The 18555-nt window shown below is 35.7% G+C and overlaps 1 protein-coding gene across 2 annotated transcripts in view; it reads left to right on the top strand.

Moving 5' to 3' along the window:
• Positions 1 to 18555, top strand: part of LOC127879187 (prophenin-2-like) — a 196579-nt gene that overhangs the window by 147352 nt on the left and 30672 nt on the right. The gene's annotated exons all lie outside the window — the stretch shown is intronic.

The following is an 18555-nucleotide window of genomic DNA, read 5'->3' as shown; positions in this document are numbered from 1 at the left end:
TTGAGTTCATTATTTTCTCGTATCAATCACTCACAGAGAAAAGTCAAACAGTTCCACAGCATCAAATAAACAATAGTTTGTTTTTTTCTCTTTTTCACAACATAAAAAAACAATTCAGTGATTAAATGTTGACATTATTGTAAAACTAATCCTGATAGGTTTATCTTCTCAATATCGTCTCGATATTTTTTAATAAATAAAGTGGACAGTTACTTATAACGAAACATGAATATTTTATAGAAAACTCTTCCATCGAACATCCCCGTCATTTTTACATTTTAAGGTGCGTATATAAAGTTTATTTCGTTCACGAATAACTCTCACTGGTGCTTCAATCTTTCGAAAGTGTTGTATATTGTTTCAACTTATAACTTTTATCTACTCAGATTAAGAATACTCAAATTCGCGACTTCTAAAATCGCTTTTCCTGCGGCCATTTCTAACAACTACCAACTAATAATGCAGAAGTCCTTAATTCCTGTGTAGTGTTATCCAACAATACACTTCTTAATCCAATTACTACTCATCAATAAGAAAATAGTAAATAAATAAAACCCTTAAATATCATTTAATTGTAACAAATTAAACGGCAAGAAAAAAATACATTTGTTTTGATTGCGGAATAATGCAGAGATATATTTCCTCTGCAAATTGAGCCCATTTAAGTATATTCTTATTCGTTTAACTGTAAGGAGAAAATATTTCTCGGTTTCAACAAGAAAGAAAGAAATGTCATCTTTGTTTTTCGGACGTAGTTCTGTCTAAACATTGAATACAATAATTGACACGACTTACCTGCCTAAGACTAATTATCACGACGTGTTTCAACAGCAAGACATATCAATAAAATTAAAGTTTAACAGCTCTTGTTTTCCTAATTGTATTATGTCTATTCGAGCATCATGATTCAAATACTATAATGTAGATTATTCAATTTTATACCATATTGCAGAATTTCAGAGTTTTTAAGTAGTCAATCTAATATCAAAGCTGTCTGTAACATGAGCCTAACATAAAAACTCACTATGCAAGAACTACCGTTCTTCTCATGGAAATTCAGTTGTAATCTTACCAAACATATCATGCCATGTTTTCCCATAAACATCGCCGGTCAAATTAGGGACGGTAGGTCGGTGAAACTAATTTTCGTTCACTTTCTTATAATTCACTTTTCATTTTCCATTTAAAAAGAAAATGCAATTAAACTTTAATAAATATTACAGAACTTCAATCACCACGACCGTAATTACTCTAAGTTTTCGGAACTTACATTATTTTTGTTCGTATTCGAAAATTTAGACACGAAAAATATAAAAATACGAGTGTCCGACAATTTAGAGACTTATATGTTATGTTTGTTTGGCAATTATTATATTGAAATAAAACCAATGAATAAATGTTTAAATGTGCAATAATTGTGCCGTACTCTTCTTTCTCTACATAAAAAACCTACAACTTCACTTATTTGCAATCTCTTACCTGAAATGGTATATACAAATGTTATAAAAAACAACCATACTGCTTCCTGAATACGATATCATTTCAAATGCTGTTGGGTGAAACGATTGCTTATTTCCGGTATACATGGTAATCTACCCAATAACACAATTGTAATGGTCAATTGCCCCCCTGGCATTCATATGCCAGGTTTTATGACCTTAACCCGGTTGTACAACATCCATGATCGAATGGTCCTCAGATAAGCGAAAACAGGACAGAAATATGGTAAAATAGCGCTGTGAAATGTACTGTCCGAAACATAACAGTCATTAATTATTGACGAAAAACCCGTGTGTCCGAAAATATAGATTCACGAACAATTGTTATTTTGGATAAATAAAGGGGGGTGTCCGAAAATTAAGAGCGTCCGAAAACGTAGAGTAAATACGGTATTCCTGTATTTATTTTAAGTTAATGTATAATTAATTTAGCGAATATGATCGAATGTAGAAATAATGAGAGAAAACTCACAGTGGTAAAGCGTTTTCAGGACTGCACAAAAATAGGGTGAGTGGCGTTAGTGAAAACAAACAACTTTCACCGAATTATAACGTACGCTCCTTCTTGCACTTAACGATTCCATCTGGTGGACAAAGATTATTTGAAATGTGCACTTTGGCGTGTCATGACAAACGCCACCAACCGTCTTATAACGAACTGCCGTTCGGCACGTGCATCCTAGAAATGAATTTGGTTGAACATTCACTAATACAAATAATCAGTATGTTAATACTTGATTTATTCGGCCCATCAAATAACTTTTATAATGTTGAGTCCTGATTTTCAATACAATTGGCATTAATTAAGCAGCTGGCATAGATATACACCTTTGCTAAGACTTAATTATTTAACATATTTTTGACATTTGTGAGCCAAATGTTATAACCTTCATTACAATCGTTTAAAGCCTGTCTTTATACAGTTTGCATTATAGTATTGTTATTGTTAAGAACTTTACACCAATATTTTATCATTTAAACAAACCTATTAATATACATTGCATATCTACCTAAGTCTCCATAAACAGCAATATTACATGTATTTATTTTAACCTGAAGCAATCCTTTGAATTTATTTTAATGTATGCGTTCAATATCATCTGACTTCGTGAAACCCCCTAATTTCGAAGCATAATTTAATATCGAACCCACAATGGAGTCAAACAACTGACATAACATTTTGGGTTTGATGTCAAAGTCGTGGCATTTTGTCAAGTATAAATTCATGGCTTTGAGGGCTTAACCAACCAAATGTTCTTGTTTTAATTAAAAACTTCTAGTATAATTCAGCACTGTACCTAAATAGTTGTAGTTATCAACATCTTCAATAACATTACCACTGTATATCTATTTTTAACCAGGTGTTTCAAATGAAAAAACTGGTTATTAGATTGGCGAATGTCGGCGGGCGGGCGGGCTGTCGGGCGGGCTGTCGGGCGGGCTGGCGGGTGGGCCTGCGAGCGGGCGGACGGGCTGGCTGGCGGGCGGGCTGGCGGGTGGGCTGGCGGGCGGGCGGGCTGGCGGGCGGGCTGGCGGGCAAGCCGGCAGGCGGGCGGGCCGGCGGGCGGGCTTGCGGGCGGGCTGGCGGGCGGGCTGGCGGACGGGCTGGCGGACGGGCTGGCGGGCGGGCTGGCGGGCGGGCTGGCGGATCAAGCTTGTCCGGGCCATAACTTTGTCGTTCATTGTGAGATATTAAAATCATTTGGCATATTTGTTCACCATCATAACAAGGTGTGTCGCGCGAAAGAATTACGTCGATATCTCCATGGTCAAGGTCACACTTTGAGTTCAAAGTTCAAAAATGGCCATAAATGAGCTTGTCGGGGCCATAACTATGTCATTCATTGTGAGATTTTAAAATCATTGGGCACATTTGTTCACCATCATTGGACGGTGTGTCGCGCGAAAGAATTACGTCAATATCTCCAAGGTCAAGATCGCCACGACTAAAAATAGATTGATTTTGAAACAAGGGGGTAACTTTGAACAATCAGTAACAATGCACATTTTGAGTTGGTCTCTCTTTATCAGACTGTTTTTTCAAATTGAAATCAAGGTCGCCACGAGTAAAAATAGATTGAATCTTACACAAGGGGGGTAACAATGCACATTTCGAATTGTCTCCCTTTATCAGACTTTTTTTTTTCAAATTGAAAACCTGGTTTTGTGACAATTTCGTCCCTTGTTAATTTTATTGTAATCCTCTTCTCTTCCGAAACACCATTTTTTTCGTTTTTGTATTCTTAACAGTAAGACCCCAAGAGTAACAGTATAGATATAATTTATCTAGATGGGATTGGCCTTCAGCAGGCGGCTTCCTAAAATATCCATGTCGTCAGCAAATAATAGTAAAATTAACACAATATTATCTATAATCGAACCAGAGTTAATGTTATATTGTAAGTAAATTTCAAGGTCTTCAACAAATAAAGAAAACAAAATCGGCGATATTATCTCCCGTTGCCACAGTCCAACCGCATAACTAAAATAATCTGAATAAGATGAACATGATTTTACACATGACCTAACATTTGCATACACATTCCTCACTATTCTAAGCAATTTGCCTTAAATACTAGACTTAATCATTTTCAACCATAATGCATTGCGGTATATACTATCAAAACATTTCAACATAACGACGTTTATAACATACAGACGTTTTTTTTTTCATCTCAATAATTGTGTACAATTGACATCAATATATAAATAGCATCAACTGTTGAAAAACCTTTCCTTAATCCGAACTGCGCATCCGAAACAATAGTATTTTCACTGCAAAAAGATTCAATACTTTTGTTTAAAATCATGGAAAATAATGTTAAAAAGCAACTCACTAAAGTAATCTCTCTATAGTTATTAACATCATTTACAGCGTCTTTGTTATGCAAAGCGATTATAATAATTAACTTGAGAGAACTTACGTGTGCACCTCAGCGCCTGTACGTACGCACAAAGGATTTTCACATTTTGCAGCCGAAATGGCTTAAGGACCTCTTGAATTTTGTTACTACAAGCCGACACTATATATTAGTATTTGTTGAGAAAATCTTAACTACTTGAGATATAATGTGAGATGGAGGTTTTCAGTCACTTTCAAAACAAATGACATCTCGGCCTTGTTCAAACGCTATGTCATTTTGTACAATTAAAGGAAGCATGCGAACAAGCTGCAGTCCACAGTTATTTCCATTTCTTGAAACTTTGCAGCACATTTGTCCCAACAAAACCTCTGCAACACAGGTTTGATTTGATCTGGGGCAAGAGGAGTGGTGTGAGTATGCTTAAGTTTTTTATTTAATACATACTCTAAATTTATTTGTTGTGGCTATTAAAATCGGAAGAGATATGAAGCAAAAGCATTGATTTTAGTGATAAAGCCGATTTAATGCACTAACAGAAATTACAACATGCATTGGAGATATATGTATAACATAATTTGTTGCAATCATAAAAAGTACTAAGAACTTACAGAACAATGGGCAAACAAACTTATTTGACAGAATTGTGAACTAAATAAAACGTACTAGCCAACTAAAAACTAATTTAAGTACCTTCAAACTTAATGACTTATACAAACAGTAACCGTAACTAAATTTATCTGGAAAAATTCACTCTTACCCCGTCCCACTGCTTACTTTAAATCTGACATTGACCTATCCATATTTAACCTTTCAAAAATCTCCTCATGAAAAGGCATAGACCTGAAAATTATGTTACTTATTTTATACTTATTGACTTAATTCTGTGATATTAAACTTGAATATACAAGAGTAGGTCATGTACCTGACCTTTGGCATAAGCAGTAACCATTTAGTGATGTATCATCTGGTTATGGTGATCATTAACAGAAAACATATTAAAACCTGTCTAGGTACGTGTATTCTGAAATTACACTTTCTCGCGAACTTTAATTGACCATAGCATACAACCATGGGTTATGTATGTGAACCATGCACTATTTATTGGAAATAATAATCTGGTGAAATATTCAAGAAATTCCAGTTCATAATTTGTTTAGCGGAAACTAAATTCAAAATGTGTAACATTTACTTAAAGTTATTTCACACGTATTAATTCTTTAAAACGTTATAAAAAGGACAAGCCCTACTTTGTAGTTGACATTTTGACTTCTATTGTAAGCATATCTTGACCAGAAAGTAACAATTTGGTTCTTCTACGTAACACACTTATATCATATACGTGAACAGTTGGTTATAAAGTACCGGACTATCCGTAAAGGCAAGATGATATTAGAGATTGGACAAGCCATTTATTCACAATCAAGATTTGTTTTTAGCTTGAATCAGTATGGTTAAGATGTGATTATTGTGCGTGACTCTTATCTTTATTCAGTGAATTTTAAAGCAAGGTGGACAAGTTTATGGACAGAAAGACGAACCGGTGATTCCTATATAGCCTACCTACTGGTAATGAATGTAGAATAAACAATGTACCTAGTAGATCAATACAATACAATAATGGTATATTGATTTCTAAAGCTTTTTAAGCGAGACTATACGATTTTTATATGACGTATTAAATTGTAATATATTGATAAAAATATGTTACAATAACACAAAATATGCTAGAACAAATATACATTGAAGACGAATTTCATAAAAGGCAGCAAATACAAATTAGCGCCCGATCCGATTGTGACGAAGATATTTTGTACATATTTTCCTACAATAACCGAAGCATTCGTCTTTTTATTAGGTTCGGAGTTAGTGTTCGTGTGTCGTATGAATAGATATCGTTACAGGAAATTAAAATGATCCGTAAAACTAAATTTAGATTCACATCGTACATGCATGATATACATGCCTGCGAATTCGACTGTACATACATTTTCGATTTCAGAATTAAATATCTAGCTTATTTCGCATTTTTCGACACATGTTCTTCTTAACTTTTATTTTAATTTATATTGAAATGTAAGTATAATGCGTTTTTTTACACATTTTATATAAATTCATAAATATTTGAAACAATCGTATAGTCTCGCTTTAACTGAAATGCAAAGGTATATGAACTTATATACACCGGTCATCAATTGCACTCGATAAACGGACGACACTTCGCTAACAGAAAATATATAGCTCATAATTGACCAGTCGCCAAATTATCGATCGCTCCGCCCACATAGTCACGTGGACTAGTGATTAGAAAACTCCGACAAGCAGATCGCGATGATAGCGGATTAGGCGAGTGAAATACTATATTTGTAACGATGTATGATGCTATTTTCTACAATATAAATTGTTCAAGCCGCACACTCAACTAAACTGCTTTGTAAAACTTTAATATAATCATACATTCTTTAGAGAAAAATGGCGTAATCAAAAGAAATGAGTAAACGACAGACTGACTGTCAGAAACGTTTCATATACATATTACAGTGAGTTGAATAAAACTCCGTTTTAAAAATGAGCATTTATTTCACATCGATTTTGAACTTGTATTAAACAGCCTTACAGTGAATCCGGTGGCTATTCATATATAATTTTTTTTAAAGAAAATATTTTTATTTAATGCAAATGACACATCTATCTCGCTATGGGTTTTTTGTTTATTAAAAATGTTTAGATCTTTGTTGTATTGTGTTATTTTTAAAAAGACAACCATTCTTTGTATTCAGATATAAATTAAATTTTGATTGTAACCATAATTTAATATAGGCCTAATTTCGTGGTTTCATAAACAACATAGTCTGATATGCATTTTAAATGCATATCAGACTATCTGTTAATGAAACACGAAATTATGATTTTATTTCGTGTATTTTTAATGCGAACCAGTTACATTTCACTATCAAAAAATGAATTGTTGGTATAACGGTGCTGTTCACGAACATTCGAATGGAATTATGCATAGTATGCATTTGTTTATTTATAACAAGATTGACCTTATATGTTCATTGCAATATTCACATTTCTCCCCGTATTAATATATGTTGTATTAGAAATCTTGTTGTTGTTGTATTATAAGCCGTACATTTTACACCTGAAGTCGCTAAAGCTGAATTAGTCGCGTTGAAATCACTTTTTTGTTGTTTTTACTTTAATTAAAACAATATTTAAGTTTACAATTTATAATGATTTCCCCTGTTAATCATCCACAGAAAATTAATATATATTTTTGGAAATCATTCAAGTAATTAAATAGTTTTCTTTTCTTGTGTACAGTACCTAACAATGCCTTAAAGATCCTTCATTCTGAGATCCGCGCAACATGCTGTAATTTATTAATTATCGACAATTGCGCTGAGATTATTAATAAGCACGTATTGCAATTTATTGTTGCCCAAACTACTTAATAATGTTGTGCATCAAACGGTTTAACACGTTTAAAAGAACACACAACTGTTGTGGTCAAACTATTTATTGTGTTTGTTTTCTCATTACTCGTTCATATGTTCAAGAAATAAAGGTACAATAATGACTTTTTATAAAATATGTATAGCACCTACAATTTTAAATAATGATCAAACAGTAATGATCAAGTATTTGATATAAAATCTGTGTAAACTCTTAAAAATTACGCCCATTCCATATGTACGACACGCTTTGTTTGTCGGACAAAATGGCGGCCAGATAAGGGTTGCTGAGGAGTGTGTAAAAAATCGATATTAATTGGCTGATAGGTTAATTTTTGTTTCACATAAAACAATTCTTGTTTGTTTCTGTGTGTCTTTGTTTTTGTTTGTTTCTTTCTTTCTGTAGTGTCTATTAGATCCGTCCGTTGTTCAGTCCGCCCGAACACCTGTCTGCCAACCCGCCCGCCCGCCTGTCTGTATGTTGTTCTGTCTGTTTTAATTCGTTCGCCGTATTTCAGTCTTTTCAAGGCGGAAATTTGACCTGCTAAAACTTTTCATGGCGAAAACAAAATATTCAACTAAAGTATGTCAACTACTTAAATGTTGTGTTATAAAACAATGTTATCATGTATAAACAGAATGAACAAAAAGCATTTCGAAAAGCAAAATGCCACATAAAATTAATACATACATTATTTCAGGATAGGTACCTTCATAATTTTAAAAGAACGTTCAAGTAGAGATGCGTACAGTAAAAAAATTGATATAAAATAACGAAACTACGGTGGCAAAAAGGTGACATAAATCCCTCTTTTTAAAATTGCACTCCTCTTTTTTTCTATCTCGTGGCCACGACTTAGTTACTCGTGGCCACGAGTTAGCTATGTCGTGGCCACGAGATAGAAAAAAAGAGGAGTCCAATCTAAATAAAAGAGGAGTCAATTAAAAAAAAGAGCGGTGCAGTTAATAAAGGAGGGGTGCATTAAACAATAGAGGGGAGAATTTCGAGATCTCGAGATCCCGAGTTAGTCAGCAAATCAAATTTTGTGTAACATGTGTAAATATTATGTACGCATATATATTCGGTCTTTTCGTAACTAAGAAGTTGTCTCCCATTCGGGTAGGTATCACGAGTATCCCGGGTAAAAAGCGGTCCGTCTAAAATGCGTATATGACTCATATCCGCGGATATGACCAAAAAGTGCGGATATGGACAGGCAATATCGACACTTTTTCTGCAATGTTTATTTCAATGTTTAATAAACAACACATTCATAATATGTGTTTAATATGTTAGTATTGTCTCAAAATACAACAATTTAATAAACATTATCGTTTTTCCAACTCTAAATTCATATCCGCGAACATGACGAAGTGCCAGAAGATTATTGTAGGGCTACACACCACAAACAATATAACCACGCCGACACCACATATGTTTTGGAGTATAAGTTTACTTATATAATATACTGAATATATTATTATTCTTGATGTCGTCTCAAAACTTTAGTATTTAGATATACATTTTTTTCCTTGTTTCCACTAATTTGTACATTGTTCGACCTTAAAAACGTTTGAATTTCAGTTTTTGAATAGTTTAAGACATCCTCGACAGTTGTTGTAATATTCATTGGAATTAAAGTCACCGAAGTTTTAATAGAATTCATATTTTCAATAGATAACTTTTTTTAAATACACGCGCTTAGTGATATTTACAACCGGAAGTAAACAATAACTACCTAAAATTTTAGATTTTTCGATTATATTATGCTTTATAAGTGAATGTAACAGCTGTAATATTAATCTTAAACATATAGGCTTCGTATTTTAACTTATCGGGGTATTGGATATGAACTGTTGAAATAATAACGAAAAATCTAAAATTTTACAGGGACATGCATTGCTTTTTAATAACAGCGCAACTATAATGGTTATAATCATTCTTGAAACATTAAAATGTAGCACTACGATATCCTGTGTTCATTGAATAAATAAAATAACGTGCATATTTTTACGTACCAATTAAGTATAATATATAGTAACAATCAAATATAAGATATTTTTACCTTGCATATTTAATACCTTTTGTGTATTTTTCATTAAACATTGAAATAAACATTGCAGAAAAAAGTGTCGATAATGCTTATATTCGTCCATATCCGCACTTTTCGGTGATATCCGCGGATATGAGTCATATACGCATTTTAAACGGACCGCTTTTTACCCGGGATACTCGTGATACCTACCCGAATGGGAGACAACTTCTTAGTTACGAAAATCCCGAATAGCTGGCCGAAGCGGGCTTTTAATGTGATGATTACTTCCCTTTGTATACAGATCACCAAGGACGACCATATGGAACAATTTGATTGGCTGACTAACTCGTGGCCACGAGTTAGCTAGGTCGGGATCTTGAGATAGCTAAAATTCTCTCCTCTTTTGTTGATGCTTACTTCCCTTTTTATAAAGAGCAACATGAACGACCATATGGAACAGTCCGATTGGATGACTAACTCGTGGCCACGAGTTAGCTAAGTCGGGATCTTGAGATCTCGGAATTCTCTCCTCTTTTGTTTAATGCACCATTCCTTTATTTACTGCACTGCTCTTTTTTAAATTGCACTCCTTTTTTATTTAGATTTGCACCCCTCTTTTTTCTATCTCGTGGCCACGACATAGCTAACTCGTGGCCACGAGTTACTAAGTCGTGGCCACGAGATAGAAAAAAGAGGAGTGCAATTTAAAAAAAGAGGAGTGAATGTCACCTCTATGCCACCGTACGAAACACCACAGCTTTCGCGCTTGTTTACATTTAGAGTTTTCGGGTACCTCTTTAATGAAAACTTTCCACAAAATCGCTCAAAATAAAAAAATGACATCTCGTCGTTAAAGAAAACTTCAGCTCACCCGACAATTCAACTATCTATTATTTGATAAAGTCAATATAAACGCATTTGTTTTCTTGCATTTTTTGTGCGAAATATTAGGTAAAATATGTACCGTTCGTGTTTGTATCTTTGTTGAGCCATAATCGATACGACTTGCATTGATTTTATGTTTTTTTCAAGGAGATCAAAACTGTGCTGTCGTTTGTAAGCGTAAGCATAAACATGTGACGTCACAGGCGTCGACATCCAAGTTCTTGACATCCAAGCACATTTGGCGCTTAGAAACGTCACATAATTTTGCATATATATTTATGTAAAACGTGTGCAGCCCTGGACATATTAGACAATGACATCGACACCAACAACATCAAAGATACCCTTCTGTAATCCGCCGAAGAAGTGCTTGGAAGAGAGAGAAGGAAGAACAAGCCATGGGTGACGACCGAAACATGGACCTATGTGGCAAAACAAGAGCACTGAGGCATGAGAAGTACACCAGCCTGGACTATAGGGCAAATTACCAGAAAGCGAACAGGGAGGTAACAAGAATATAAAAGAGGTCAATTAGGATAGGATCTATGAACTATGTATCATCATCGACAAAGAGATGACCGCAGACAGCAGTAAGAAGGCCTACAGCACCCTCAAGACCCACACGAAGACCAGTAAGCCGAAGGCCAGTGTTATATCAGACGCTGACGGGAATCTCCTTACCGAGAGTGCTGCAGTCCTTAACAGATGGGGTGAATACTTCAGCTCCAGTCTCCTTCAGAACGATCCCAGAGCAGAATCGGACGACGAAAGTCCGCCCATACTTAAGGCAGATGTGGAAGAGGCAGTGCGTAGCCTTGAGGCAAGAAACTCTACGGGAGTGGATAACATCCCTTCCTTTATGATTAAGCACGGAGGAGAGGCAACGACTGCAGCATTGACGGCACTGGAAGGAAAAGGTGGCCCAAGGAGTGGACCCAGTCATTGGTCATACCCCTACCGAAAAAGGGTAACCTCAAGTTGTGCGATAATTACCGCACCATCAGTCTAATCAGTCATCCAAACAAAGTCATGCTACGCATCATCCTTAATCGATTGAAAAGTAAGGCCGAGGAACTGCTGGCCAAATAGCAAGCTGGATTCAGAGCTAGGCGGAGCACAGTGAAAGAGATCTTCAACCGCAGAATCATCATTGAAAAACACCTACAACACCTAGGTGACCTCTTCCACAACTTCATGATGGCCTGTTGCATGTTATGAGAGGATTCACATCGACGAAAGGCTGTGGCAAGTCATTCAAGATCTCTACGGAAACGCCACCAGTGAAATACGTCTAAACGGACAGGATGTGAACTTCTTCATGACATCATTTGGCGTCCGTCAGGGATGTATGCTTTCTCCCGTCATGTTCAACCTTTTCCTTGACAAGATAATGCAGAAAAAGACTCTTCATGACCACCAAACCTCTATCTCCATCGGTAGAATACCCATCCCCCACCAGCACGACCAACACCAGTGCAGACATCAGCATGGACGGCGAGAATCTAGAAAAAGTGACCACTTCAAGTACTTGGGCGCAATCCTATCCAAGGATGGTACCACTACCGCTGAGGTCCGAATAAGAATAGCCATGGCGACAGCATCAGACTGAGCAGGTTGTGAACAAGCAGTTCCATAAGCTTCCCCACCAAGTCCATGCTTGCTCTACAAGTCCCTCCTAGTTTCCGTCCTACTCTAAGGCTGCGAGACCTGGATACTTCACGCCGACACAGAACGCAGGAACAATTTTGAACATAAATGTCTCCGAAGACTGCTCCGCATCTCCTTTACGGAGCACACAACCAACAAGTACGTCCGGAACATGACTGCAACACTTGTTGGTTCACAAGAGCCCCTATTGGCGACCGTCAAACGACAAAAGTTGGCTTGGTTTGGACCAGGCGCGACTTTGTGCAAGACTCTTCTTCAGGGCACGCTAAGGGGATGTCGACGTCGAGGCCGTCAGAAAAAAAGCTGGATGGATAATGTAACAGATTGGACAACCCTTCCCATTTATGAATCCCTCTCAGCAGCACGCAACAGACCTGGCTTTAGAATGATTTCTGTATCGTTGTCCCTCATTCGCCCCAACGGCCGAACCGGTCAAGGGATTGATGATGATGATGACACCGGTCCCGGTGCAATAAAAGTTTGTTAAATTGTGTATACCGTTAATATCGTTAATAATCTCTATCACACCCATTTGCTTTCAATTTGTACACTAAACGTTCTTGGATAATATAACATTAACAACACTTTTTCTCAATTTTATAGAATTTCCCCATCTACTCTAATCGACTTGATTTTTTTAAATCCAATATGGACAACAACTCCCAATATTATGATGGAAAAAAAACACTGCATTTAATTTGATATCAGTATTTCCTCGACACTAGAACACGAACTTGAACACCAGGCCAGAGGAATGGCTGGTTTGAATCCATACACAAATTTCATTCAAGTTCACTTGCTTAACTTGTCTAAAGCTGGAATAACACTATGCTGCCCTGTATCTGTAACATATTAATATCATCATCCGTAGATATCACCATCTGTATATATTATTATCCGAAGATACAAACATCAATTGATATCATCTGTATATAACATTATCCGTAGATGCAATTATCAGTAGATACCATCATCCTTACATATCATCATATGTAAATATCATCATCCGTAAATACAATCATCGATAGATACCATGATTTGTTGATACCATCATCCGTCTATACCATAATCCACATTTATCAACATCTGTAGATATCATCATCCGTAGATATCCCCATCCGTAGATATCATCATCCGTAGTAAGCATCATCCATAGATAACATCATCCGCATACCATCATCGGTTGATAGCATCACCCGTAAGTACAATTATCAGTGGATACCATCATCCATAGATAACATCATCCGTAGATATAACTTTCCGTAGAAGATAATATATTGACAAAATCTTTCTAAGGTACTATCATTCGTTGATAACATCACCCGTAGATAACCATTAGTAGATAACATCATCCGCAGATAACATCTTATGAGGATAACATAATCTGTATAATATTAAAATCCATATATAACATATTCCGTGGATATTATCATCCGTTGATATCATCATCACTTGTTAATATCATCCGAAGATAGCATCAGCCATAGATAACATTATCCGCAGATACCATCATCCGTTGATACCGTAATCCGTATATACCGTCATGATGTACCACCATTCGTAGGTACCATCATACGTATATCAAATAATTCCTAGATACCATCATCCGTAGATACCATCATCCGTTAATACCATCATCTGTAAATATTTTCCTCCGTAGATACCATCATCTAAATTAAGTATGAACCGTAGATACCATAACCCATAGATAAAATTTTCAGTAGATGACATTATCTGTAGATATTATTTTCCGCAAATAGAATCATTCATAGATACATTAATCCGTAAATACCATCATCCGGAAATACCACGCCATCATCAGTAAATACTATTATCCGTAGAAACCATCGTCCATAGATGCCATCATCCGTAGAAAACATCATCCATAGATAGCATCATCTGTAGATATCTTGATCTGTATATAACATCCTCCGTATTTACCATCATCCGTAGAGCCCATCATCCATATAAACTATCATCCGTGGATAACATCATCCGTAGATGTATCAGCCGTATATATAGAGAATAATAGGTTACTGCCTGATCGTTTTATAATATATAAGGCGAGGCTTAGAATAAAATAACGACGGGGCTTGCCGAGCCGTTATTTTATTCGTGCCGAGCCTGATATATTACAAAACGATCAGGCAGTAACCTATTTTTCTATTTATCATACCACTGACACAACTCACCCCGTTTTTCAAGAAATAATGGAAAATAATCGCTACGCCCTGCAGCCGCTGCATTCGTTAATCGCGCATGAATTTTTCTAAAAATAGCAATGTTCCTCGAGACGAAAAGTAGCGCCATTTATTGTAATTTAATAACGCTGTTTCTTTCTCTTTCTTCTTTAATTCTGCAACAAAACTTTAAGCATCAAATCTTTATTACACAAAATGAAAGCATATATTATACATTTAAAAGGCAAAACTTGATAACCGTTGTAACATGTCAAGGCCAGTGCAGTTGCTCACGTCTTCGCAGTGTGTCAACACGTGTAAAGAACTGAATGATGTTTTTATTACAATTTGGAATAGATACTGCACGTTTGGTTTATTGTGGTGGTTGTGCGTAGATACGAGGTTCTGCACGTTAAGTACAGCTCCAAAAACATGCCATTTATTGGATTTTGGCCAGGAAATTGTGCTTGTGAAACTGCCGGGTGGGTGGGGAGAGAAATGTTTATTTCGGAAGTGTTGACAGAAGTGCATGAAACAGATGGATGCCAAAAGGTTTGAACATCTTTTTTGTGTTTGCTCGGAAATTTTTGCAATGATAAACAAGCTCGGTTGGATAACACTTGAATCCAGACGTCAAACGGCTAAAGCCCCAAAGATGTCATGATGTACAGGATCATTAACAACTTAGTGGACATCAACGCCAGAAGTGTACTTATACCAGCAGGAGTGCACACCAGAGTCCATGCGAACTGCTACATAGTGCAATTAACCACCGTCAACACCTACCAGTTTTTCTTTTTCCCAACTGAAATACGCCTCTGGAATGGTCTTTCAGAGCAGGTGGTCACTTCCACGTCCATAGATGTCTTCAAGGCTATGATGGGAGAGCTATACAAATAAATCTGGACATTAACCGAGAGATAGAGATATATATTTCACTGTAATTGATTATTGACTGTACGTTTTTGTGTCCTGTTATTTGCATGATTTCGGTGGGTGCGATATTGGAATCCCTTAGTTTTTTAACAAGGCGTTTTCTAGCAGAATGATTACTTATGTTTTTTTTCAAAACCGGCCATAGTTTTCAACATCTTGGCAATTTTTTTCAAGAAGTTTCTGCCGTAGGTGCCACTGATCAGAACTGTCAGTTAAGGGCACGGTTCTTGTTGCCAGGTAGAATGGGCTATCATCAGTGCTAAAGCCGGGTGGCCTTTAATCACTGTACTGAACCCCAGAAATTCATTTCCTGAAGCATCTGTCTTGAGTTTGACATCACCCTATCTTAAAAAATGTGTATAATAATCAGAAGTTGTGTTTATTATATGTAAGTAAGTATTCAGGACGTTTCATGTAAAATTCAAGATGTTTGAGGTTAAACAAATTAATTTGGTTTAATACGAGATTATATAAAGATATGCATTCCCAAAAATTTATCAAATTTTAGACTCTTATTTTTAGCACTGAAAGTCTGTCATTTAATAATTTAGCTAACCTGAAATTGTACTGCTCATGGGTTCCTCGTAGGCCGAAATGCAGGGAGTTGTTTAACCAAATAGTATTCAGGAGTGATTTTGGTATTGTTGCACCCTAAATGTTGTCTGTGTAGAGGTTTTGTATTTCTTAGTCAGATAATGAGGCAACCTTAATAATAATTAATAATTTAAAATTAAATCATTATTTAATGCATATTACATTGGGTTTTATTTTTAAGTGTGTTTCTATTTTATTTTTACTACTTTTTTATTGTTTGGTTTATTTGTTTGGTCTGTTCATAATTATTGCTGAACTTTTGACATAACGTTTGACTTTTGATGTTTGCATATGAAGGCATGTCAAAAAAAAAGAAGTCCGTTTGTTACATTACGTCAACAGCATGTACTTATTCATTCTTAATATTTGAATTATACGTTTTTTCTGTTTTTGTTGCTGTTTGTGGATTAAATTTAATACCTCTTGGTATCAAATTGTTTGTTTTAATAAATCTGATTCAGTTTAACAATAGAACAAAACATTTTAATTAAGTCTTAGTTGCCTCAGCACATGACTGATATATGAACTTCCTGTTGACCGTAATATAAAAAAAGATATCAGGCAACAGGATATCAAGCAGATATCAATGTGGTGGTATGATAAACCTTCATCTGTATTTACCATGATCCGTAGAGCCCATCATCCATACAAACATCATCCGTAGATAACATCATCTAAAGATGCATCAGCCGTATATACCATCATCCGTAGATACCATCATACGTATATACCATCATCCTTAGATACGATCGTCCGTATATACCATCATCCTTAGATACCATCATCCGTATACTAGTATAACATCACCCGTAGAAACCATCATCCGTGGATACCATCATCCGGAGATACCATCATCAGTATATACCATCACCCGTGGATAATATCATCAGTAGATAACATCATCCGTAGATAACATCATCCGTAGATGCATCAGCCGTATATACCATCATCCGTATTTACCATCATCCGTAAAGCCCATCATCCATACAAATTATCATCCGTAGATAACATCATCCGTAGATGCATCACCCGTAGATACCCTTATCCGTATATACATCATCCGTAGATACCATCAGTCGTTTATACCATCATCCGTAGATAACATCATCCGTAGATACCATCCTTAGTAAATACCATCATCAGTAGATACCATAATCTGTAGAAAAAAATGATCCATATATACCATGATCCGTGTATACCATCATCAATACATACCATCAAGCATAGAAAACAGCACCCGTAGGTACCAGCATCCGAAGATACTATGACCGGTTTATATTATGAACCAAACATAAAGTGTCCCGAAGATAACATCATCTGTAGGTACCATTTTCCATAAATATCAGCATTCTTAGACTGGATCATTCATAGCATCATTCGTATATATATAGATAGATAGATTTATTTCAGTATAATGATACAACATGATAACACATATCTACATACATGATACAATAGTAAAACAATACATATGTATGAGAAATGAAACCATGACAATAACATTATACCAAGGATTACACAAAAAGATAACTTAATCTCTTATTTCCATTGTGGTCCTTGGATTTTGATGGTAGTGACATAGAGAGGCATGGGATGAATATCAGACATTTGAGTTATAAAAGACAATTTGTTGCATTAAAACGTAAATATATTAAAATGTGGATCAATTAAAAACTAAATAAATCTAAAAGAATGATTACATATTAAGAAGATGAGTTTTAACTGACAACTTAAAATTAGCTATACTTGTAATATTCCTTAAGGAGGAAGGTAGTTTGTTCCACAGAACACAAGCATTATATGCAAAAGATTAAGCAACAACACCTTTGACTTTTGGCAAAATATAGCACCCACTTTCACTTGACCTAGTTTTGTATGAATGAAGAGTGTCAAAGGGAACAAAGTTTTCACTCATATATTCAGGAGCCAAACCATTTCTGATTTTGAAAACATGACAAAGGGTAGCTTGCTCCACTCTCTTTTGAACAGGTTATCAGTTCAAAATCTTAAAATGTTCAATACCTATATGTGACATACACCTAGATTGAGGACAAACCTTATTAATTTATTTTGTGACAGTGTGACCTGAAGTTTATCTTTCCAAAATTTGGTAATACCATGATTCAAAACAACATGCGAAATGACATTGAATTAGAGCCATGACCAGTAGTTTCTTAGTGTGGAATGAGAGAAAATCACTTTTTCAATACAGAAACTTTAATTTTGTATGGGCCTTTTTAACAACAGAACTAGCCATGGAATCACCAGACAGAGACTGATCAAGTGTAGCACCAAGATATTTGACTGTAGACGTTGACTGAATATGAGTACCATTACAACTAACATTGACAGAAGCACCAGACTTTAACCTAGGTTTAGAAACGAATAGAATTGTCTCTGCTTTACCTAAATGAAGAAAACGTTTATTGTCAATTAAC

The sequence above is a fragment of the Dreissena polymorpha genome, chromosome 4 (assembly GCF_020536995.1).
Source record: "Dreissena polymorpha isolate Duluth1 chromosome 4, UMN_Dpol_1.0, whole genome shotgun sequence".
Taxonomy (NCBI): domain Eukaryota; kingdom Metazoa; phylum Mollusca; class Bivalvia; order Myida; family Dreissenidae; genus Dreissena; species Dreissena polymorpha.
The sequence above is the reverse complement of the archived record's forward strand: the minus strand, read 5'-3'. Positions and strand labels throughout refer to the sequence as shown.